Source organism: Bos mutus, chromosome 17 (assembly GCF_027580195.1).
Source record: "Bos mutus isolate GX-2022 chromosome 17, NWIPB_WYAK_1.1, whole genome shotgun sequence".
Lineage (NCBI taxonomy): Eukaryota > Metazoa > Chordata > Mammalia > Artiodactyla > Bovidae > Bos > Bos mutus.
Window position 1 is genome coordinate 67283465 of NC_091633.1, and position 19908 is coordinate 67303372.

General features: G+C 42.3%; 1 non-coding gene across 1 annotated transcript; it reads right to left on the reverse strand.

Annotated features, from left to right (window-relative positions):
• Positions 1 to 18692: 18692 nt before the first annotated feature.
• TRNAY-GUA (transfer RNA tyrosine (anticodon GUA)) lies at positions 18693 to 18764 on the reverse strand. Its single transcript has one exon. It is a non-coding gene; the product is annotated as a tRNA-Tyr (tRNA).
• Positions 18765 to 19908: the final 1144 nt, after the last annotated feature.

Consider the following 19908-nt stretch of genomic DNA (forward strand, 5'->3'; position numbering starts at 1 on the left):
TCATATAGTGAATCTGGCACCCTACCAAGAAATCCTGGTTCCCTGAAATGGCAAATGGTATTTAGAAAACCACAATCAGGGTAGGTCTGCTGGTTGTGATTTGAGTTCACAGCTCTCTTGACGGACAGAGGTAGGGAACATGTATACATTCACACACAGACACATTTACATCTATATTTATATATCAACATTGATGCCATATAGATATATGTACATTACAGTCCATGAGTTCACACTGATAACTTCTCATTCCAATCCTGAAGGCGTATTCCGGGTTCTCCCTTTCCATGTTTATGACTTCATTCTCTGAGGGCAAGAATCCTGGCTCTCATTACTGTTAATACGTACTTGTTTGATCAATGCATTGGTGTATACCAAACTCGCATCACCGACCCTGTCCCCTCCCCTGGGAGGATGCCCTGTTTGTGCTCAGATTCCCGTGCTGGTTCATTCCTACAGATGGATACTCTCTCACCCACCTCAGCACAGACCACCCCACGGTGGGAGTGACCTCTTCGCTTTGCTGAGATCTGCCGCACCCCCGTGGGGAGCCTCACCTCTCTTCTGTGCATCCACCCCACCCTGGGCCAATATCCATGTGACTCACACCCGCCCTTTGTGTGCACCCGCCTCACCTTCCTCTAAGGACAAGCAACATACAGATGATGCTTAAGTAAGAAGTTTGTGTTACTTTTCTTATTCAGGACACTCATAACTCATACGGAGAAGGCAATGGCACCCCACTCCAGTACGCTTGCCTGGAAAATCCCATGGACAGAGGAGCCTGGTGGGCTGCAGTCCATGGGGTCGCTAAGAGTCGTACACGACTGAGCGACTTCACTTTCAGTTTTCACTTTCATGCATTGGAGAAGGAAATGGCAACCCACTCCAGTATTCTTGCCTGGAGAATCCCAGGGACTGGGGAACCTGGTGGGCTACCGTCTACAAGGTCGCACAGAGTCAGACACGACTGAAGCGACTTAGCAGCAGCAGCAGCAGCAGCATAACTCATAACACAGGGTTTTCAAAGTAAAGGAGGCTTTGACAAAGGCAACTGGAAAAACAGGGATATTTTTATTCTTTTGCATTGAGCTGATGCTAACCATTACTTACTGACTAATAGTAAAAACCCAAGAGAAGTCAAAATTAGAAGGGCAGACCTCTGTTTAAAAACCTATGTTTGTCTCCACTTCCTCTCAAAAACCCCTAAATTAACAGGAAAGAAATAAAAAGGCAGAAGAAATACAAAGAGCACAGGAGATGAGATGAGAGCAGAGAGGACATTATCAGGAAATTCTAGAAGATAGACAGATAGACAAGGAATGACTAACTTAGAGAAAATGAGGCTAAAACTTACGTTCCTTCAGCAAACTTTCCTTCAGCAGCGTGTCCAGCGGTAACCAACCAATCCCTGATGTGAAACCCTAGAAAATGTCAGAAATTGAGTCACTGGTTACTCTGACATACAGGATAAAGTGAAAAACAGGCTTATTCTTCAATGTGAATGAGCAATCAAGAATCACCAGACCCTTGAGGGAGGTCTTATATGAAAGCAAAAATGAAAATTAACCTGGACAAAACTAAGACAAAGCAGAAGAAGAAAAATACCAAAGATCATGAAAAATAGATGAAACTCATAGGATAGTGATTGTGTGTGTGTGTGTGTGTGTGTGTGTGTGTGTCTGTATAGATAATTAAGACATCTTTAGTAACAGGAACTTCATAGATGATGTCTTGGTTTGAAAAACCATGACATGTCTGTATCAGTATGTTATTTAGTCACATGTTCTAAGGGGAGAAACACCTAAAAAGTTAAAAGTGGTTACCTCTGGGGAAGCCACATTAGATAAGTGAAAAACAGGTGAATCTTGATATTTTCAGAAACCCACGTAGTACTTTGTTAAAAATAAGGATTTGATTTAAAAGTTGTTTGTATAGATTGAAACATCTTTAATGTCAGAATCTGACACCTGGATTCAATTCAGTGAGCACGTCTACGCTTTTACTGTTTACGTAATTCTGTACAGATCTTAATCCCTGAAACTCAGTTTACACATTTATGGCACCCCATAAATGTGTACTCTTGCCTGGAAAATCCCACGGACAGAGGAGCCTGGTGGGCTGCAGTCCATGGGGTTGCTAAGAGTCAGACACGACTGAGTGACTTCACTTTCACTTTTCATTTTCATGCATTGGAGAAGGAAATGGCAACCCACTCCAGTGTTCCTGCCTGGAGAATCCCAGGGACGGGAGCCTGGTGGGCTGCCGTCTATGGAGTCGCACAGTTGGGCACAACTGAAGTGACTTAGCAGCAACTTGGGGATAATCTCTTAATCTGCTTGGGCTGCCGTAACAAAATACCACAGACCAAGGGGCTTAAACAACAGTAATGTATTCCTCAGAGTTCTGGAGACCACAAGTCCAAGATGAAGGTGTTGGCAGGTTGTTCTCTGGGGCCTCTCTCTCTGGAGTTCTCCCAGGGGCGCTCATCACTAGGGTCTCTTACTCTCCTTATAAGGACAACAGCCATGTTGCATTAGGGCCTACGCTAATGGCCTCATTTTAACTTCATCACTCCTTCAAAGACCTTGTCTCCAAATACATCCTGAAGTCCCAAAGACCGGGATTTTAACATGTGAATTGTAGGGGGAGCACAATTCAGTCCATCTACCTGCCTACCAGATTCATTCATATGCCAAGATTTATTGGGATTCCTTTAATGTTCCAGCCTGTGCTAGAACATGTTCTAACATGTTCCAGCATTCCTGCCAAAACCATTATTCAAGCTTTGTGTTTACTGACCTCTGTCTCTCACACACACACCTAAATGCTCATCTTCTGTGTGTGTGCTTTGTTTGGCCGCGTGGGGTCCAGGTTGCTCTGAGCAGGGGCTGCTCTCTGGTTGCAGCGTGTGGGCTTCTCATCACACTGGCTTCTCTGGTTGGGGAGCTCGGGCTCCAGAGCAAGCAGGTTCATCTGCGTTGGCACACTGGCTTAGCTGCCCTGTGCACTAAGTAATGTGTCTTCTTCCCAGACGAAGGTTTGAACCCATGGCCCCTGTATTGACAGGCAGATTCTTAAACACAGGACCATCAGGGACATCCGTTTTTTGTGTCTTTAAAATCTAAATAGCTTACGTGTTTTTCAGGGACTCACTTTACCCCATCAATGTCAGGGCCCTAGGACTTGTTCAGGTTGCTATTATGTGATCATAATTATCTCCCTGTTCTGATTATCTGTTGCTGCCAGCCTGAACCCTAGAATCCTGTTATCCCCATTCATGCTGGGGCAACAGTCTTAATCCAGCAGCAGTCCCCAGCCTTTTCGGCACCAGGAACCAGGAACCGGTTTCATGGAAGACAACTTTTCCATGAACCATGGGTGAGGGGTGTTTTCAGAATGATTCAAGTGCATTACATTTATTACACTTTAATTCTATTATTATTATATCAGCTCCACCTCAGGTCATCAAGCATTTGATCCTGGAGGCTGGGGACCCCTAGTCTAGAGCACCAGTAATTCTGAGATTCTCAGAATTTATTAGCACTTTCCATATTTCAGTGAAGCTTGTGCTAAGTTGCTTCAGTCATGTCCGATTCTTTATGACCCTATGAACTGTGGCTCACCAGGCTCCTCTGTCCATGGGATTCTCCAGGCAAGAATGCTGGAGTGGGTGCCATGCCCTTCACCAGGGGATCTTCCCAACCCAGGGATCGAACCCACGGCTCTTAGTGTCGCCTGCGTTGGCAGGTGGATTCTTTACTACTAGCGCCACCTGGGAAGCCCACTTAGTGAAGGAAGTGCCCTCTGAAGCCCCCACCCCAGGGAACCTTGTTAGCAGGTGGGTTCTCTGGTATTATGTAATAAGTACAGTCTTAAATCTAGTCTGCTTGAATAAGTTTACCCCTTTCTCATCTTTCTTCTAAGAAATGCAAGCACCTCCAATTCAAGTACATTGTTTTCAAGTTTCGAAGAGCAATTCCTGCTATTTACTATGGATACCTAGCAATACTTGCTATTTACTATCTAGGCATCCTACCAAGATGTTAAGTTTTGAGTCACTAAATAATGCACCCATATTAATAAACTCTCTTCTGTCCAGCCTTATAGTCTGTCCTCCCTGATCCACCATCTTTAATATCCGTTTCTAGGCAAATTCTTCCAGTTCCTGGTGGTTCATAACACTGCCAAGTTCTGCAGTGCTTTTGGTGAATAATCCCTTTCTTCACATAGCAGTATTTTTCTGCTTGGCTCACAATAAGGAGCAAGAGAGAGAGGCAGGGAAAGACCTTGCAGACATGCACCATCTTGCAAGGCATCTGCCCCAGTGAGGCCTCTGCACAGTCTGCAGGCGGCTGGAGACGGGTTTCCTCTGGCAAGAGGGAGGGCTCCAGAGAATTCTGGCTCAGATTATTCAGAGGAACCGAGGTAGTCAAGTCCTCAACCCCATCTATCCAAATGGGCTTCTCTCCTTCCCTTTCAGTCTCCTGACTTTAGCAAAAGAACCAGTCTGGGCTGTGAACTCAACCTCCTTTTTTTCTTTTTAGTGCTGCTGTATTTAAGATCAAATTTGAAATCTTACTGTTCAGCTCAGTCTACCCTCTGTCTACAAGAAATGAGACCCCCCTTTAAAAGATGACATGGAAGACTTCTGACTTTCTTTCAATCCAAATTCTAAATGAATGGTTACCTGGCCTGAGTCTGTTACTTGCTTCTTTCATGCCTCCTCAAGCAGTTGATAACAAACCAACTCCAAAATCCTAATAATTGCCATTGCCCCCCATTTGGTTCAAAAGCTAGGCCGGGACATTTTCTTACACCAGTACATGAGCCCAATTTACCACAGGTAAGACTCTTAGCAGTGATGCAACAGCATGCCAGACATTATCCTGGCCTCACTTACCAGCAGTAACAGGGTCTTAGTTGTCATCTGACCAACAAGAGATCCAATTCTAGAATCTCGTTCTGAGAGTCTCCTTTATTACCTCACCTCTAGGACCTACTCACTTAGATGAGGTTCCTCCAGAACTTAGGGATTTGAGTTTGCAAATAGTGTGTCTGAAGAGTAAAATGTGATGCTAGGAGGTAGCAGGAGAGGAGTGAAGGGAAGAGAATCCGAAGCACTTTCATGAGCAGGGTACCGCTGACGACAGCCGGGGCTCAGCCCACAGGAGCCTGCTGGGAAACACGGGCTGCACGGAAAAGACGTCCCACCCCGGGGGCAGGCAGACGGGGAAGTTTGTCCTTCCGCTCCTGCTGGTCATTGGCTAAGGACTGTTTGCCAAGCATGAACCTGTCACACAAACGGAGAGAAACTCCCTCAGGCCACAGGCAGGGGCACATGTGCTTCCAGTAAGATTGAGTTGAACTGGATCATTCCAGAATGCCTACGGAATGTGGGCCCGGCACCAACGGCTGTCAGCTACGCCTTCCTTGACTCCCTATCTAAAATAACACACACCCCATCACTACACTTTCTCCCCTGCTGCTTTCCTTTTCTTTACAGCAGTGTTTCTACCTGGCATTCTATTATGTTTATTTATAGTTTCCTTCATATATGCCCTACAATGTAGACCAGAGACCTCATCGGGTTTATTCACTACTATGTGCCCCATTCCTAGACAGTGCCTAAGGCACGGCATGGACACAGTAAGTATTTTTGAATGAGTAAGTGAATGAAAAAAGGTAATATTTGCAACATGGCTTGCAAACACTTAGCTTCTGTGGTTAGGATGCTAGGAAGGAGAAGATTAGGGGTTCAGAAAAGGGGCTCACTGAAGGATGAGCTTGGTGTGTCAAGAGAAATAAACATGGGAAAGTTGTTCCATTCAAAAACTTTTCAGTCTCAGTTGATTCAGAAGAAAGCCAGCTAATTCATTGAGGAGGAATCATAAAATTTTTAAAATTAATGCTTTTAAAAAACTAATAAAATGATCATTTCTGGCAAGGATTATCCATGAATACAGAGGAGATGTTCACTTGTTGCTAATGTATAGTCCGTAAGTTACTTGCTAATTGCAAAGGAAAAAATATACCTCATGGAGGAGAGATCTGGCATTCACCGCCTTAAACAAATGATCAAATTGAGAATCATGTAGTGGAACAATCTACTTACCTCCTTACGCGATGTAGTATGAAGTACATAGCATGACTGATGAAATAGTCTTGCCAAACATAAGTCAAGCCTTTGGATTAAACTTCCAAAGCATCGAGGTATAAGTTAAACACCACCAGAAGCAGATAATCAACTAAGTCTTTTTTTGTCTGGCTTCTTTCACTTAGCATAATTTTTTTAATTCAATTTTATTTTTTGAAGCAGTTATAGGTTCACAATGCAGTTCAGAGGAAGATACAGAGATTTCCTATATACACCCTGCCCTCAACATGCACAGCTTCCCCCAGAACCAACATCCCCCATCAGACGGGGACACTCGTTACAGCTGATGGAGCTACATTGATCTGTCATAGCCACACAGGGTTCACAGGTTACATTAGGGTTCACTCTTGGTGTCATATATTCGGTAGGTTTGGATAAGTGTATAATGACATGTATGCACTGTCATAATACATACAGAATCTTTTTCCTGCCCTAAAATTCACCTGTGCTCTACGCATTTATCCTGCTCTCCCTCTCTCCCTGCTAAATGGTAGTAACCACCAATCTTTCTGCTGTCACCAGAGTTTTGGCTTTTCTAGAATGTCATATAGTTGGAATCATACAGTTGGTAGCATTTTCAGACTGGCTTCTCTCACTTTGTACTAAGCATTTAAGGTTCTTTCATGTCTTTTCATGACTTGATAGATTGTTTCTTTTTAGCACTGAGTCATACTCCGTTATCTGGATGTGCTGCAGTATATTTTCCCAGTCTCACCTACTGAAGGACATCTTGCTTACTTTCCAATTTTGGCAGTTATGAATAAAGATGCTATAAATATTTGTGTGCGGGCTTTTGTGTGAACATAAACTTTCAGATCCTTTGGGTGAATACCAAGGAGCGCAACTTCTGTATCACGTGGTAAAGAAACCACCCCCGAACTGTCTTCCAGAGTAGCTGGACCATTTTGCTTTCGCACCAGCAATGAAGGAGCATTCCTGTTGCTCCACACCCTTGCCAGCACGTGGTATTGCTGTTGTTCCAGATTTGGGCCTTTCTAATAGGTGTGTCTTGGTATCTTGTTTTGGTCTGCAGCTCCCTGATAACATATGACGTGGAGCATCTTTTCATATATTTACCTGCTATTTGTGTATCTTTTTTGGTGAGGTGTCTATCAAGGTCTTTGGGTCATTTTTAACCTACTTGTTTCTTTTCGTGAGTCCTTTTATATTTTGGATAAGTCCTATATCAGATTGTCTTTTGCAAATATTTTCTTACAGTCTGTGGCTTGTCTTTTCATTCTGTTGATGTTGTTTTTTGTGGAGCAGAAGTTTTTTATTTTGATGAAGTACAGATTATTATTCTTTCATGATCATGCCTTTGGTGGTATATCTAAAATGTCCTTGCCTTACCCAAGGTTGTGTAGATTTTCTCTTGTGTAATTATTCTGAAGATCTTTTTCCTTTTCCTTTATCAACAATTTGTTCTTTTTCATTGTTGAGTTCCATTGTGTGGGTATACCACAATTTATCTGTTTACCTGTTGATGGATATTTGAGTTGTTTTCAGTGTTGGCTCTTACTATGAACATTTATGAATAAGTTTTTGTCTAGACAAATATTTTCATTTCTGTTGGGTCAATATCTAAGAATTGAATGACTGAGTCATTTGGTTGGCACATGTCTAACTTTTTATGAAGTGGTTCAATTGTTTTCAAACCAACATCCAGTCAGCTTTCACGCATTGTATTTGTTTGTTATGGCTCTTCTGTCTCTTTTAATCGAGAACATTCCTCCACTTTTAAAAAATACATCTTGAGGAATGAATCATATTCAGTACATACTGTATAATTCCGTACATATAAAATTCTGAGAAATTCAAACTAATCTGTGGTGAGAGAAAGCAGATCAGCAGTTCCCTGGGGATGGGGCAGAGGGTGAGTGGAAGAAGGGGTGCATTCCCCAGGTTTCTGAGGAAACTTCTAACATGATGGTACACGCATCGTTTGATCGAGGTGATGGTTTCACGGTTGTATGTATGTGTCAAAACTGATGAAGCCTACGTTTTAAACTGTACATCAATTACAACTTAACAAAGCTATTAAAAAGTTGGGGGTGAAAAAAAACAAAAACAAACAAACTAAAGTTGGGGGTGGGCAGAGTGTACTAATGAAAGTGCCAGGACAGAAAACCTTGAGCTGGGCAACTTTAAAGCTCAGGCTACACAGAAATTGAATTTATGATCACTCACCAAGGCTTTATCCAACTTGTTTCTAAATTTCTCTCTGATACCTATTTTTGGCTTCCCTGGTGGCTCAGTAGTAAAGAATCTGCTTGCCAATGCAGGAGACACGGATTCGATCCCTGGGTTGGGAAGATTCCCTGGAGGTGGAAATGGTAAACCCATTCCGGTATTCTTGCCTGGGAAATCCCACAGACAGAGGAGCCTGGCAGGGTGCAGTCCATGGGGTTGCAAACAGTCAGGCACGACTTAATGACTAGGCAACAACAACACCACCACCAAACATCCTAAATTCATTCACATCATTTCACGCTGGTTTTAGAAGAGGCACATATCTTGAATGACAGCAAAAATACATTTTAAGTTTTAAATGACTTCTATGAAAGTGCTTGAAAATAATTTAAGAAAACATTTAAGATGCAACTTAATTTAAAAGCCAAAAGAAAAAGATTGTCAGTAGCTCCCCTTTGCCTCCTGATTTAAATTTGGAGGCAGTTCACTGGAGGATTTAAGTGTCTCCTTTCAGCTTTTTTTCTCGTCACTGCCTGCTCTGTAACCCATTCCCAGACTGGCTGGCCTGCCTGCTAGTCACAGACCACGTGCCTGCACTCCTGGTGCCCTTGTCCATCTTTTTCTCTCTGAGGGAGATGCCTCTGCTCATATGTGCCCCACCCCACTCCCCCTCACCTGCCTCTGGCAGGCAGAAATGCTGCTTATCCTCTAAGGCTTCTGAAAACCTTCATCTTCATCTTCATCTTCGCTAGGCTTAGCCTAGTGGTTGGTACTGCCCCAGCTGACCAACTCCAGGCTGAAGCAAGTGAGGTACTCACCTGAAATATACATTTTTAAAAGGATACCAAAAACCTCAGGACTCAAGTATTTTCAAATGAGTACCCGGTCAAGTTTCACTCTTTGCATTTGGTTATCTCTTCATTCTTTTTTTAATCTGTAACATTCCAACCACATCTTAGAACATGTAGCTTATAAGAATGTACCATATCTAATACACCTTGAAAAGCTTCACTTTATAATATTTATATATGTAATATTTTATGTAAACACTTGGAAAATAAAAATGCAAAGCATGGATGATGATATTTGATGATGTCAGAATTTTAAATAAAGACAGGATCAGCATGACTGATTTTTCCTGAACCTTGGGCTCCAGCACGGCTCCAGGCGCACCGGCTGATTCCCCCTCTGCTCATCACTGCGCATCTCCTCAGCACCTCTGTTAGGTCTGGCAGATCCCAGACACCCATCAGCTGACTGCAATTTTCTCTCCTTCTGTATATTACTTCCCTCATTAAAGGAAGGGTGGTATAGACGATCTTATTTGCAAAACAGAAATAGAGACACAGATGTAGAAAACAAATGTATAGATGCCAAGGGGGAAAGCAGAGGGTGGGAAGAAGAGGGAGACTGGTACTGAAATAATATACACTACTGTGTATAAAACAGGAACTAATGAGTTCCTGTAGAGTGCTCTGTGGTGACCTAAATGGGAAGGAAATCCGAAAAAGTGAGGCCATATGTATACGTATCGGGCTTCCCTGGTGGCTCAGATGGTAAAGAACCCGCCTGCAAGGCAGGAGACCTGAGTTCCATCCCTGGGTTGGGAAGATCCCCTGGAGGAGGGCATGGCAACCTGCTCCAGTATTCTTGCCTGGAGAAACCCCATGGACAGAGGAGCCTGGTGGGCTGCAGTCCATGGGGTTGCAAAGCTTTGGACATGACTGAGCGACTGAACACAGCACAGCATGTGTGTGTGTAGCTGATTCACTGTGCTGTACAGCAGAAACTGACATAGCAGTGTAAAGCAATTATGCTCCAATAAAAGAGGAAAAAAAGGAAGGAAAGGAAACAGCAGCAGTGATTAAGACATCTAAGGATAGAAGGCTAAAGAAGGAAAAAGAACATTTAACAGGTCTGTAAGCGAAAAAAAATACAGACTGTCTCCAAGACAAGGAGCTTCAGCTGCATCCTGCATATTACAATAGACCGCAAGGGGGAAAACAAGCTATTATCTTAAATATGCCTCATTTTTAAAATGCTCTTTCTATATTAATAATAATCATCCTGAGTAATTGAAATCATCATGTCCCATTCTTATCCTTGATGTAGAATTTTTTAAGTCATAAACAGATGCACATTCTTTATATAAAATTAATATATAAAGCCCCTTTCCAGGGTTTCTTATCTTTTAGTTAAAGATTTCTTTCTTGCAGTAGAAATGAAAAAGATTGTCTGTTTGTGGGCGTTCGTGTTCTTTGTGATTTAATAACCATTTTGACAGTCCTCTTTTGTGGGCCTAAGACTTTAAAATAAAATCCATGCAATGGCAAGTAGGGTATCTCAGTATAACCATCATGTTTGTGTATTAATCAGAGACTTAATTATTCATTTTTTCAGATACCATTATATCATCATATATAATCTATTTTCTAACCTGGTTAAAACTGGTTTGGTTCTCATGACTCTGTAAATATACCTTATAGTTCAGAAAACCTCAACGCATGAAGAGAAAAAAACCTAACAAACACTGATCTGCTTGCTGTATATTTTCATGTCTTTAGCGGTAGTATTTCTAATTGTATATGTAATACTGCTTTGTTTGGTAATATATTCTTTTTTTTTTTTTAGCATTTTTGGTCTTATTAGAAGATAAATAACTTAGGGTAAATGATACCCTACCTTCACTGAAAACTTAAACTACTATGAATTTTTATTGGAGTATTATTGTTTACAATGGTGTGTCACTTCCAGCTGTACAACAGGTGAGTCAGTGGTATGCATACGTGTGCCCCTCTCTCTTGCACTTCCCTCCTGCCCCACCCCCAGCCCACCCCCTGGATCATCGCTGAGCACTGAGCGCCCCATGCTGTTGCAGCAGCAGACTGCTACAGATCGTGATGGAGGGTCATCTCTTTAGTTCCATCTTGAGAGTGAACAATAAGAAACAAACACAAACCTTTATTTTTAAATGAAATAGAACTGATTTGAGCCTGGGACTAGATTCCTTACTTTGTTAACCCAATGAAATCTAGCACATGCAAGATGCATCTTGCCCATTTCAGGGGAAGGCGCCAGCTCATGAATGTGGAAAATGACTTGCATCAATATTATTGGTGATTCATAAATTATCCAAGTCCAAATGTAGACTTCATTACTGGCTATAAGCAGAAATAAATTTATATGTGTTAGCCATTTGGTAGGAAAAAATATCCAGATGTATTCCAGGCTAAGGAAACAGGTGGAGATCACCATCTGAGAAGGGGCAATTGCCTTTCTCCTGCTTCATCAAATCGTGTAGTCAAGAATTAGAACAACATCTAAATTGTGAACCAGAGGGATTCAGGCCTGTTACAGTATGGACAGGGAGCTGGTAAGTAGGGAACATGGTGAATCATTTGTGGGCACTGCAGGTCTCCTCCCAGCTGGTGATGTAAGCAGCTGATTTTCTCAGGGAAGACAGAGAAGACCTTTAGTGTAACAGGTGCAGCCCCCTGTTGCTTTGTGTTGCTGCTGCTGCATACTGAACATCTGACAGTTTTGAAGCCTGGGTCAAGGGCAGCAGTCTTGCTTGTCTTGTGTACTGTAGTATTGTTCAGTTGCCCGGTCACGTCTGACTTTTTGCTACCCCATGGACTGCAGCACGCCAGGCCTCCCTGTCCCTCACCATCTCCCCAAGTTTGCCCAAGTTTATGTCCATTGCATCGTACTTTGCACCTCACCACTCTGCCTGGTGTTTAATACATATTGTTGATAAATGTTTAAGTCTTATAGTCTTGAAAAGACATGGAGGAAGTTTAAATGCATATTGCTAGGTGAAAAAAGCCAGTTTGAAAAGGGTATACGCTGTGCGAGTCCAACCACACGATGTTCAGAAAAGGGAAAACTCCAGAGACAATAAAAGATCATTGCCAGGGGTTTGCAGGAAGGAAGGATGGAGGGATGAATAGGCAGAACAGAGGATTTTGGGGGAGTGAAACTATTTCATATAATACTTTAATAGTGCATATATGCCATTATATACTTGCCAAAGCCTTGTAGAACAGTACAATGTAAAGATTGAAGCCTTATGAAAACTATGGACTAAGCATGTGTTACTATTGGCTCATTAGTTACAACAAATGTATCAAACTAAGGAAAGATGTTAATAATAGGGGAAACCGGGGAACTGAAGGAGGTATATGGGAACTCTTTGTACTTTATGCTCATTGGTCTGTATATCTAAAACTGCTATAAAATAAGGAAATCTATTAATTTTTTAAAAAGTCTATGAAGCTTTATTCTGCCCCTGACTTGCACTCCAGCATAATATAAAAGGAACTACCAGAAACGAGGTGAGTGAATGAATGTGACATGTGAGGTAATAGTCCTTAGAATATATTTTATTTTGAATAAATAAATCTCTATTGAGTGCCAACTAAAGGGCTGCTAGGGAGTGTACAGTAAAGAAAAAAAGAAAACTGCTTATTCTGAGAACTACAAAGAAGAGCTCTTTTATTCTCTTGATCACAAGATTCTTCAGGAGAGGAAATGTTTACCTGCCAAAGAAGAAAAAAGGAAAAAACTTTAGGGAGTGTAACAATTAACCAGGAATGTTAAATACATGGATTGGAACAAAGACGAAGGTTCAAAGACTAAGTAAATGTATAAAGACACAGGAAGTACCCTGATAAAAGTGAAGGTGAAACAGTCCATGTAGTGTCCAAATGGATGGAAAATGACGATCTCCTGAAGCAGTCAGAGAAAAGCTCACGTGTGATTTTGTAAGTCATCGGAGGAGACATAATATCATCACCCAGACACACACACACACTCAGGCTGCATTCTTTCTGAGGACTTCCGAGTTATAGTCTGTTGGATGCAGCCATGAAAAGGAGAGAGGGAGGTGTCTTATTTGATGCTTAAAACAAAACAAAGCAAAACACAGGCTTATACAATTAGGACATCTTTCCCATCACCAAAAAGGCAGAGAGGTAGTGCTGCTCATTCCTGCTTCCACACGCACTCCTCTGGCTGACCTGGTGTTCCTTCCTTTATTCTTCACGTCCGGCCAGGGCATATGTCTTAAGCTGGTTTTATCTGTCCACCAGTCGCAGTGCATCAAGTGATAAAGCAAGATGACACAAGGAAAGCAGTATGATTCCCCTAAATCCCAGCACACAAGGAGAGCCCAAACTTGAATACAGCATTGGGAGGTATAACCTACACAGTCCCCCAGGATTCCAAACATTTGGAAAAATGACTTAAAGGGTTGGATTACTGCAGGTTGGGGGCAGTCCTTGAATGTCTCTAAAGGAGGAGATAATGTGGAGGCAGGGCTCTACAGTCTGAAGGCTCAGTTCTACTGTCTCCTAACATGAACGATTACATGGCCTGCATGAACCTCATTTCCCACATGTGTAATGTAAGGGTTTACACTTGTCCTTCACAACAGACAGTTATAATGAAGATAAAATGAATTAATGAAAACAAGAGTTATTGCTACACCATCATCATTTCTTTCCTCCCTTGAAAAACACAAGAGGTACCCAGGAAGCCACCTCAAAATTTTACAATAGAGGTCAACACTTGGTATGACCTTGGAAGCCTGGAAATACATAGATTTGCTTTCAAGTTCAGCAAACGGTTATCACCAAGGCTGTCTGTAGCACATGGCCATGTGGGTTATCCACGGCCCAACTCTAGGGAGCACCATTCTTATAATGTGGGACCTGCAGCTGAAAACTAAGGGTTAGTAGGTAAAGATTTCAAATCTTACTTTCTATAATAAACTCATATATTATTAAGCAAACCAGACAGCTAGCTATCCAAACACATGGCACACGACCCTCATACTTTCAGATAAATTTGAGAAGTGCAATCAATGTAATGAGTAAAACGGTTTCCATCCTGAAGCTCTAAGTCTCTTTTTCTAAGTGCTGAAGTGAAAGTCGCTCAGTTGTGTCTGACTCTTTGCGACCCCCTGGACTATACAGTCCATGGAATTCTCCAGGCCAGTGGAATGGGTAGCATTTCCTTCTCCAGGGGATCTTCCCTGGATCAAACCCATGTCTCCCACATTGCAGGCGGATTCTTTACCAGTTGAGCCACAAGGGAAGCCCAAGAATACTGGAGTGGGTAGTCTATCCCTTAGTTTGTTTTATATATATATATATATATATATCCCTTTTATAGATATATATATATATATCCCTTATATAGATATATAAACTAAGGGATATATAAAATATCTATTATATATATATAATATCTATATTATATATAGATTTATAAAATATCTATTATATATATAATAGCTATATTATATATAGATATATAAACTTCAAAAAGACAACAAAATTATAGAAATTTTAGCTTTAAAAAACCCACTGACTAAGTCCCACCTTGAATTCTGAGATTGATGCTGAATCTCAGAACTCAGCCTCTGTGCTGAATCAAACCTCAGAGACAATGTTTTGAGTGTTTTAATCTTTTGACTGGGCTTCCCTGGTGGCTCAGTGGCAAACAATCTGCCTGCAATGCAGGAGATGTAGGCTCGATCCCTGGGTCAGGAAGATCCTCTGGAGAAGGAAATGGCAACCCTCTCCAGTATTCTTGCCTGGGAAATCCCATGGACAGAGGAGCCCGGGGGGCTACAGTCCATGGGGTCACAAAAGACTTGAACACAACTTATTAACTAAACAACAACAATCTTTTGGCTATGCTTCTTGGGCTTACCAGGTGGCACTAGCAGTAAAGAACCTGCCTGACATTGCAATGAAACATAAAACATGCAGGTTCGATCCCTGAGTCGGGAAGATCCCCTGGAGAAGGGAATGGCAGCTCACTCCAGTATTCTTGCCTGGAGAATCCCATGGACAGAGAAGCCAGGCAGGCCACAGTCCAGGGGGTAGCAAAGAGTTGGACGCAACTGAAGTGACTCAACACGCACACACTTGGCATGCAGGATCTTAGTTCTCCGACCAGGGATCGAACTGGTGCCCCTTGCATTGGAAGTGTGGAATTATAACTACTAAACCATCAGGGAAGTTCCTCAGCCATGTGTCTCCCTTTGCCTAGCAAAGCAATAAAGCTATTATTTTCGGTGTTGTGATGTCCTTAGTCACTCAGTCCTGTGCGACTCTTTGTGACCCCATGGACTGTAGCCTTCCAGGTTCCTCTATCCATGGGGATTCTCCAGACTACTTCACTTAAAACTGTCTCTGAGATTCAATTTGGCACTGGTGCACAGAGGTCGAGTTTTAGCATCGAGTTAAGTCACAACAGAACCCAAGTAAGACGGTAGGTGTTGCAAGAGGGCATCAGAGGGCAAACACACTGAAACCAGACTCACAGAAAATTAGTCAATCTAACCACACTAGGACCACAGCCTTGTCTAACTCAATGAAACTAAGCCATGCCCATGGGGCCACCCAAGACAGGTGGGCCATGGTGGAGAGGTCTGACAGAATGTGGTCCACTGCAGAAGGGAATGGCAAACCACTTCAGTATTCTTGCCTTGAGAACCCCATAAACAGTATGAAAAGGCAAAATGATAGGATACTGAAAGAGGAACTCCCCAGGTCAGTAGGTGCCCAATATGCTACTGGAGATCAGTGGAGAAACAACTCCAGAAAGAATGACTCATTGGAAAAGACTCTGATGCTGGGAGGGATTGGGAGCAGGAGGAGAAGGGGATGACAGAGGATGAGATGGCTGGGTGGCATCACTGACTCGATGGACGTGAGTCTGAGTGAACTCCGGGAGTTGGTGATGGACAGGGATGCCTGGCGTGCTGGCATTCATGGGGTCGCAAAGAGTCGGACACGACTGAGTGACTGAACTGAACTGAACTGAAGCCACGACAGAAGCCTCTCCTAAAATGCAAGGTTTAAACAATAATGCCACGAGAACAGGAAACTTCTTCTTCATGCAAATGAATTTTGTTCTCCAAGACAGCGAGTGAACTGACAAGAGGAGAACAAGGTCTACTTGATGGCAGGCAACTCTGATTCTAGTAATCAGATCTTTTCCAGAAGTTTTCTGTCTTAAAGTTCATGCAGTTCCAATCAACTGCTCAATAGGGTCTTTTTTTTTTAAACTTGGAAGCTCTCCTAACCTTCATCTGGAAGAATAAACAAATGAAAACAACATGGATACTCTTAAGAAAACTGAGGCAGGGAGCGAACTTCATCCATTCTGTCACTAAAACATAAAGCAGTAAGACTGAAAACTTTCTGGGGCTGGTATGATGACTGAATTGACAAACCTCTCATGGCAACACGGTGACCTGTAAATGGATACTAGTATGTATAAAATATGAATTGCGTTATTTCACAAATCAATTGGGAAGGAAAGATCATTCCATAAATTGTACTGGGCTGAATAGCTAGCAATTGGGAGAAAAATCAACTCACGTCTTCACCTCACATCATAAATTAAAAATAAATTTTAGGATATGTAAAGAGACAAAAAAAATCAAGCTTTAGATGCATTAAAAGAAAATAGAATTAAATATTTTTCAAACCTTGGAAAAGGGTGAATTTCTAAGCTTGAAAACAATAGAAGAAATAAAAATCTAACAACATAAAAACAATTTTGAAAGTTAAAAAGGCAAACAGTAAACTATCAATAACTTACGGAAGACGCCAATAACTTTAAATAATTCACAATAAATATAAAAATTACTAAGACTTTAATAGATAAACCAGCAAAGAGCATGGGCAGAACACTTACAGAAGAGCCATTACGACTATTTGTAAACAAACAGACAAAAAAGAAGTTCACCAGCAGATGTGACTCTAAAAAGCAACAAATGAAACAAATTTATATCCTTCTTACCCTTTTAATTGGCAAACTTAAAAAGTGATGATACTTATTAATATAGAAGGGACAGAAACACGAACATGCTTATGCATTCCTAGTGACATTTCACGTGGATACAACCTTTCAGAAAGTAATAAATTTGACAAAATGTGGAGAAGGAAACAGCAACCCACTCCAGTGTTCTTGCCTGGAGAATCCCAGGGACAGAGGAGCCTGGCAGGCTGCAGTCCATGGGGTCGCACAGAGTTGGACACGACTGAAGCGACTTAACAGCAGCAGCAGCATCAAGAAGAGAAAAAAATCTCATGCCTTTTTATCCAGGGCCCCTTTTCTGGAGATAAAGAAAATAAAAAGCATGGAAAAAAACCATATCCACCAGGACAACCATAAAATAATGTTTATAAAAGATCTGAAGCAACTAAATTACATAATAAGAAGAAATTCATTCAGTAATGCATAGTATATCATATGCACATATTGTATGCATTAGTAATGCTATATATTGTCACTCTGCTTATTTAACTTATATACAGAGTACATCATGAGAAACGCTGGGCTGAATGAAGCACAAGCTGGAATCAAGATTCCCAGGAGAAATATCAGTAACCTCAGATATGCAGATGACACCACCCTTATGGCAGAAAGTGAAGAAGAACTAAAGAATCTCTTGATGAAAGTGAAAGAGGAGAGGGAAAATGTTGGCTTAAAACTCAACATTCAGAAAACTAAGATCATGGCATCTGGTCCCATCATTTCATAGCAAACAGATGGGGGAACAATGGAAACAGTGACAAACTTTATTTTGCGGGGGCTCCAAAATCACTGCAGATGGTGACTGCAGCCATGAAATTAAAAGATGCTTACTCCTTGGAAGGAAAATTATGACCAACCTAGCCAGCAAATTAAAAAGCAGAGACATTACTTTGCCAACAAAGGTCCATCTAGTCAAAGTTATGGTTTTTCTGGTGGTCATGTATGGATGTGAGAGTTGGACTATAAAGAAAGCTGAGCGTGGAAGAATTGATGCTTTTGAACTGTGGTGTTGGTGAAGACTCTTGAGAGTCCCTTGGACTGCAAGGAGATCCAACCAGTCCATCCTAAAGGAAATCAGTCCTGAATATTCATTGGAAGGACTGATCCTGAAGCTGAAACTCCAATACTTTGGCCACCTGATGCAAAGAATTGACTCATTGGGAAAGACCCTGATGCTGGGAAAGACTGAAGACGGGAGGAGAAGGGAACAACGTGGATGGCATCACCATGGACATGAGTGGACATGAGTCTGAGTCAACTCTGGGAGTTGGTGATGGACAGGGAGGCCTGGCATGCTGCAGTCCATGGGGTCTCAAAGTATCAGACACAACTGAGCAACTGAACTGACTGAATGCATAAAGAAAGAAAGAAAGAAAGATAGTGAAGTTGCTCACTCGTGTCCGACTCTTTGCAACCCCATCGACTGTAGCCCACCAGGCTCCTCTGTCCATGGGATTCTCCAGGCAAGAATACTGGAGTGGGTTGCCGTTTCCTTCTCCAGGGGATCTTCCCAACCCAGGGATCGAACCTGGGTCTCCTGCATTACAGGCAGATGCTTTATCCTCTGAGCCACCAGGGAAGCCCATAAAACTTAGCAAATGATAGTTTGAAGGGAAAATTTTGAATGGATGAAATATACATATGGTAGAACATTTTTCAACTCAATGCAGCTATAGTTTAGAGTTATTTCCCGTCCTTTTCTTACCAATCTCCTTCTGATAACAGCACTTCTTTTCTTTGGACAATCATTCTCAATCCTGTGTGATCCTGGTGGGAATGTGCCTTGTGATGACGCAACCTCATCTCTGCCAACTGGTGAGCATATGACCCAGCTTGGTCTAGTGACCATATGACACCCCCCGGGCATGGTAATCAGTCAGAGGAAGGATACGTTTTTCTTGTCTGACCAATTTGAGTCATTTCCTGGACTTTTCCAAAGTGAAGGTGCCCACTAAGTCGCTTCAGTCGTATTTGACTCTTTGCAACCCCGTGGACTGCAGCCCACCAGGCTCCTCTGTCCATGGGATTCTCCAGGCAAGAACACTGGAGCGGGTTGCCATTTCCTCCTCCGGGGGATCTTCCCAACCCAAGACTGAACCCACTTTCCTCACAACAACCTGCATCGGCAGCAGGTTCTTTACCACTAGCACTGCCTGGGAAGCCCCGGAGTGCAGGCAGGCAGAGACTGGTCCTTTTGGATGACCTCGGATTATTGGCAGCTCTACCCTCCGCTGACTGGATCCTTAGGGCAGAGGGGAGGAAGGCGGCAACATACAAAGAGAAACAGAATTAATTTTTTAAAAAGGTCTGAGGACATCCTCCAGATCCCTGGATGTAGCCCTACCTAAAGCCCTTATACTTCTCACTTACGTGAGTTTTCCTGACACATGGTTGAGAATGATGGTGCTGATTTGAGCTGGGATTCAGTCCTTAGCATTTGTATCCTCACTGGTGCAGAAATAATGTCTGTACAGTATCTTTGGTGACCAGAATACTTTTTAAAATCGGAATCAGACATGTCACTTCCCTGTTGGAAATCTCGCAGCAGCTTCACATTGCTCTGAGACCAAGAATCTCCTTACCATGTCCTGTGTCCTTTTACACACACGCACACCCACACCATACTGCCAAGTCACAACACAGAACCACGATGCGCTTTCTGTACGTACACATAAGCTTACATTAGGATATGTCAAAAATCAGATGCTGTAATAAAAGTTCTT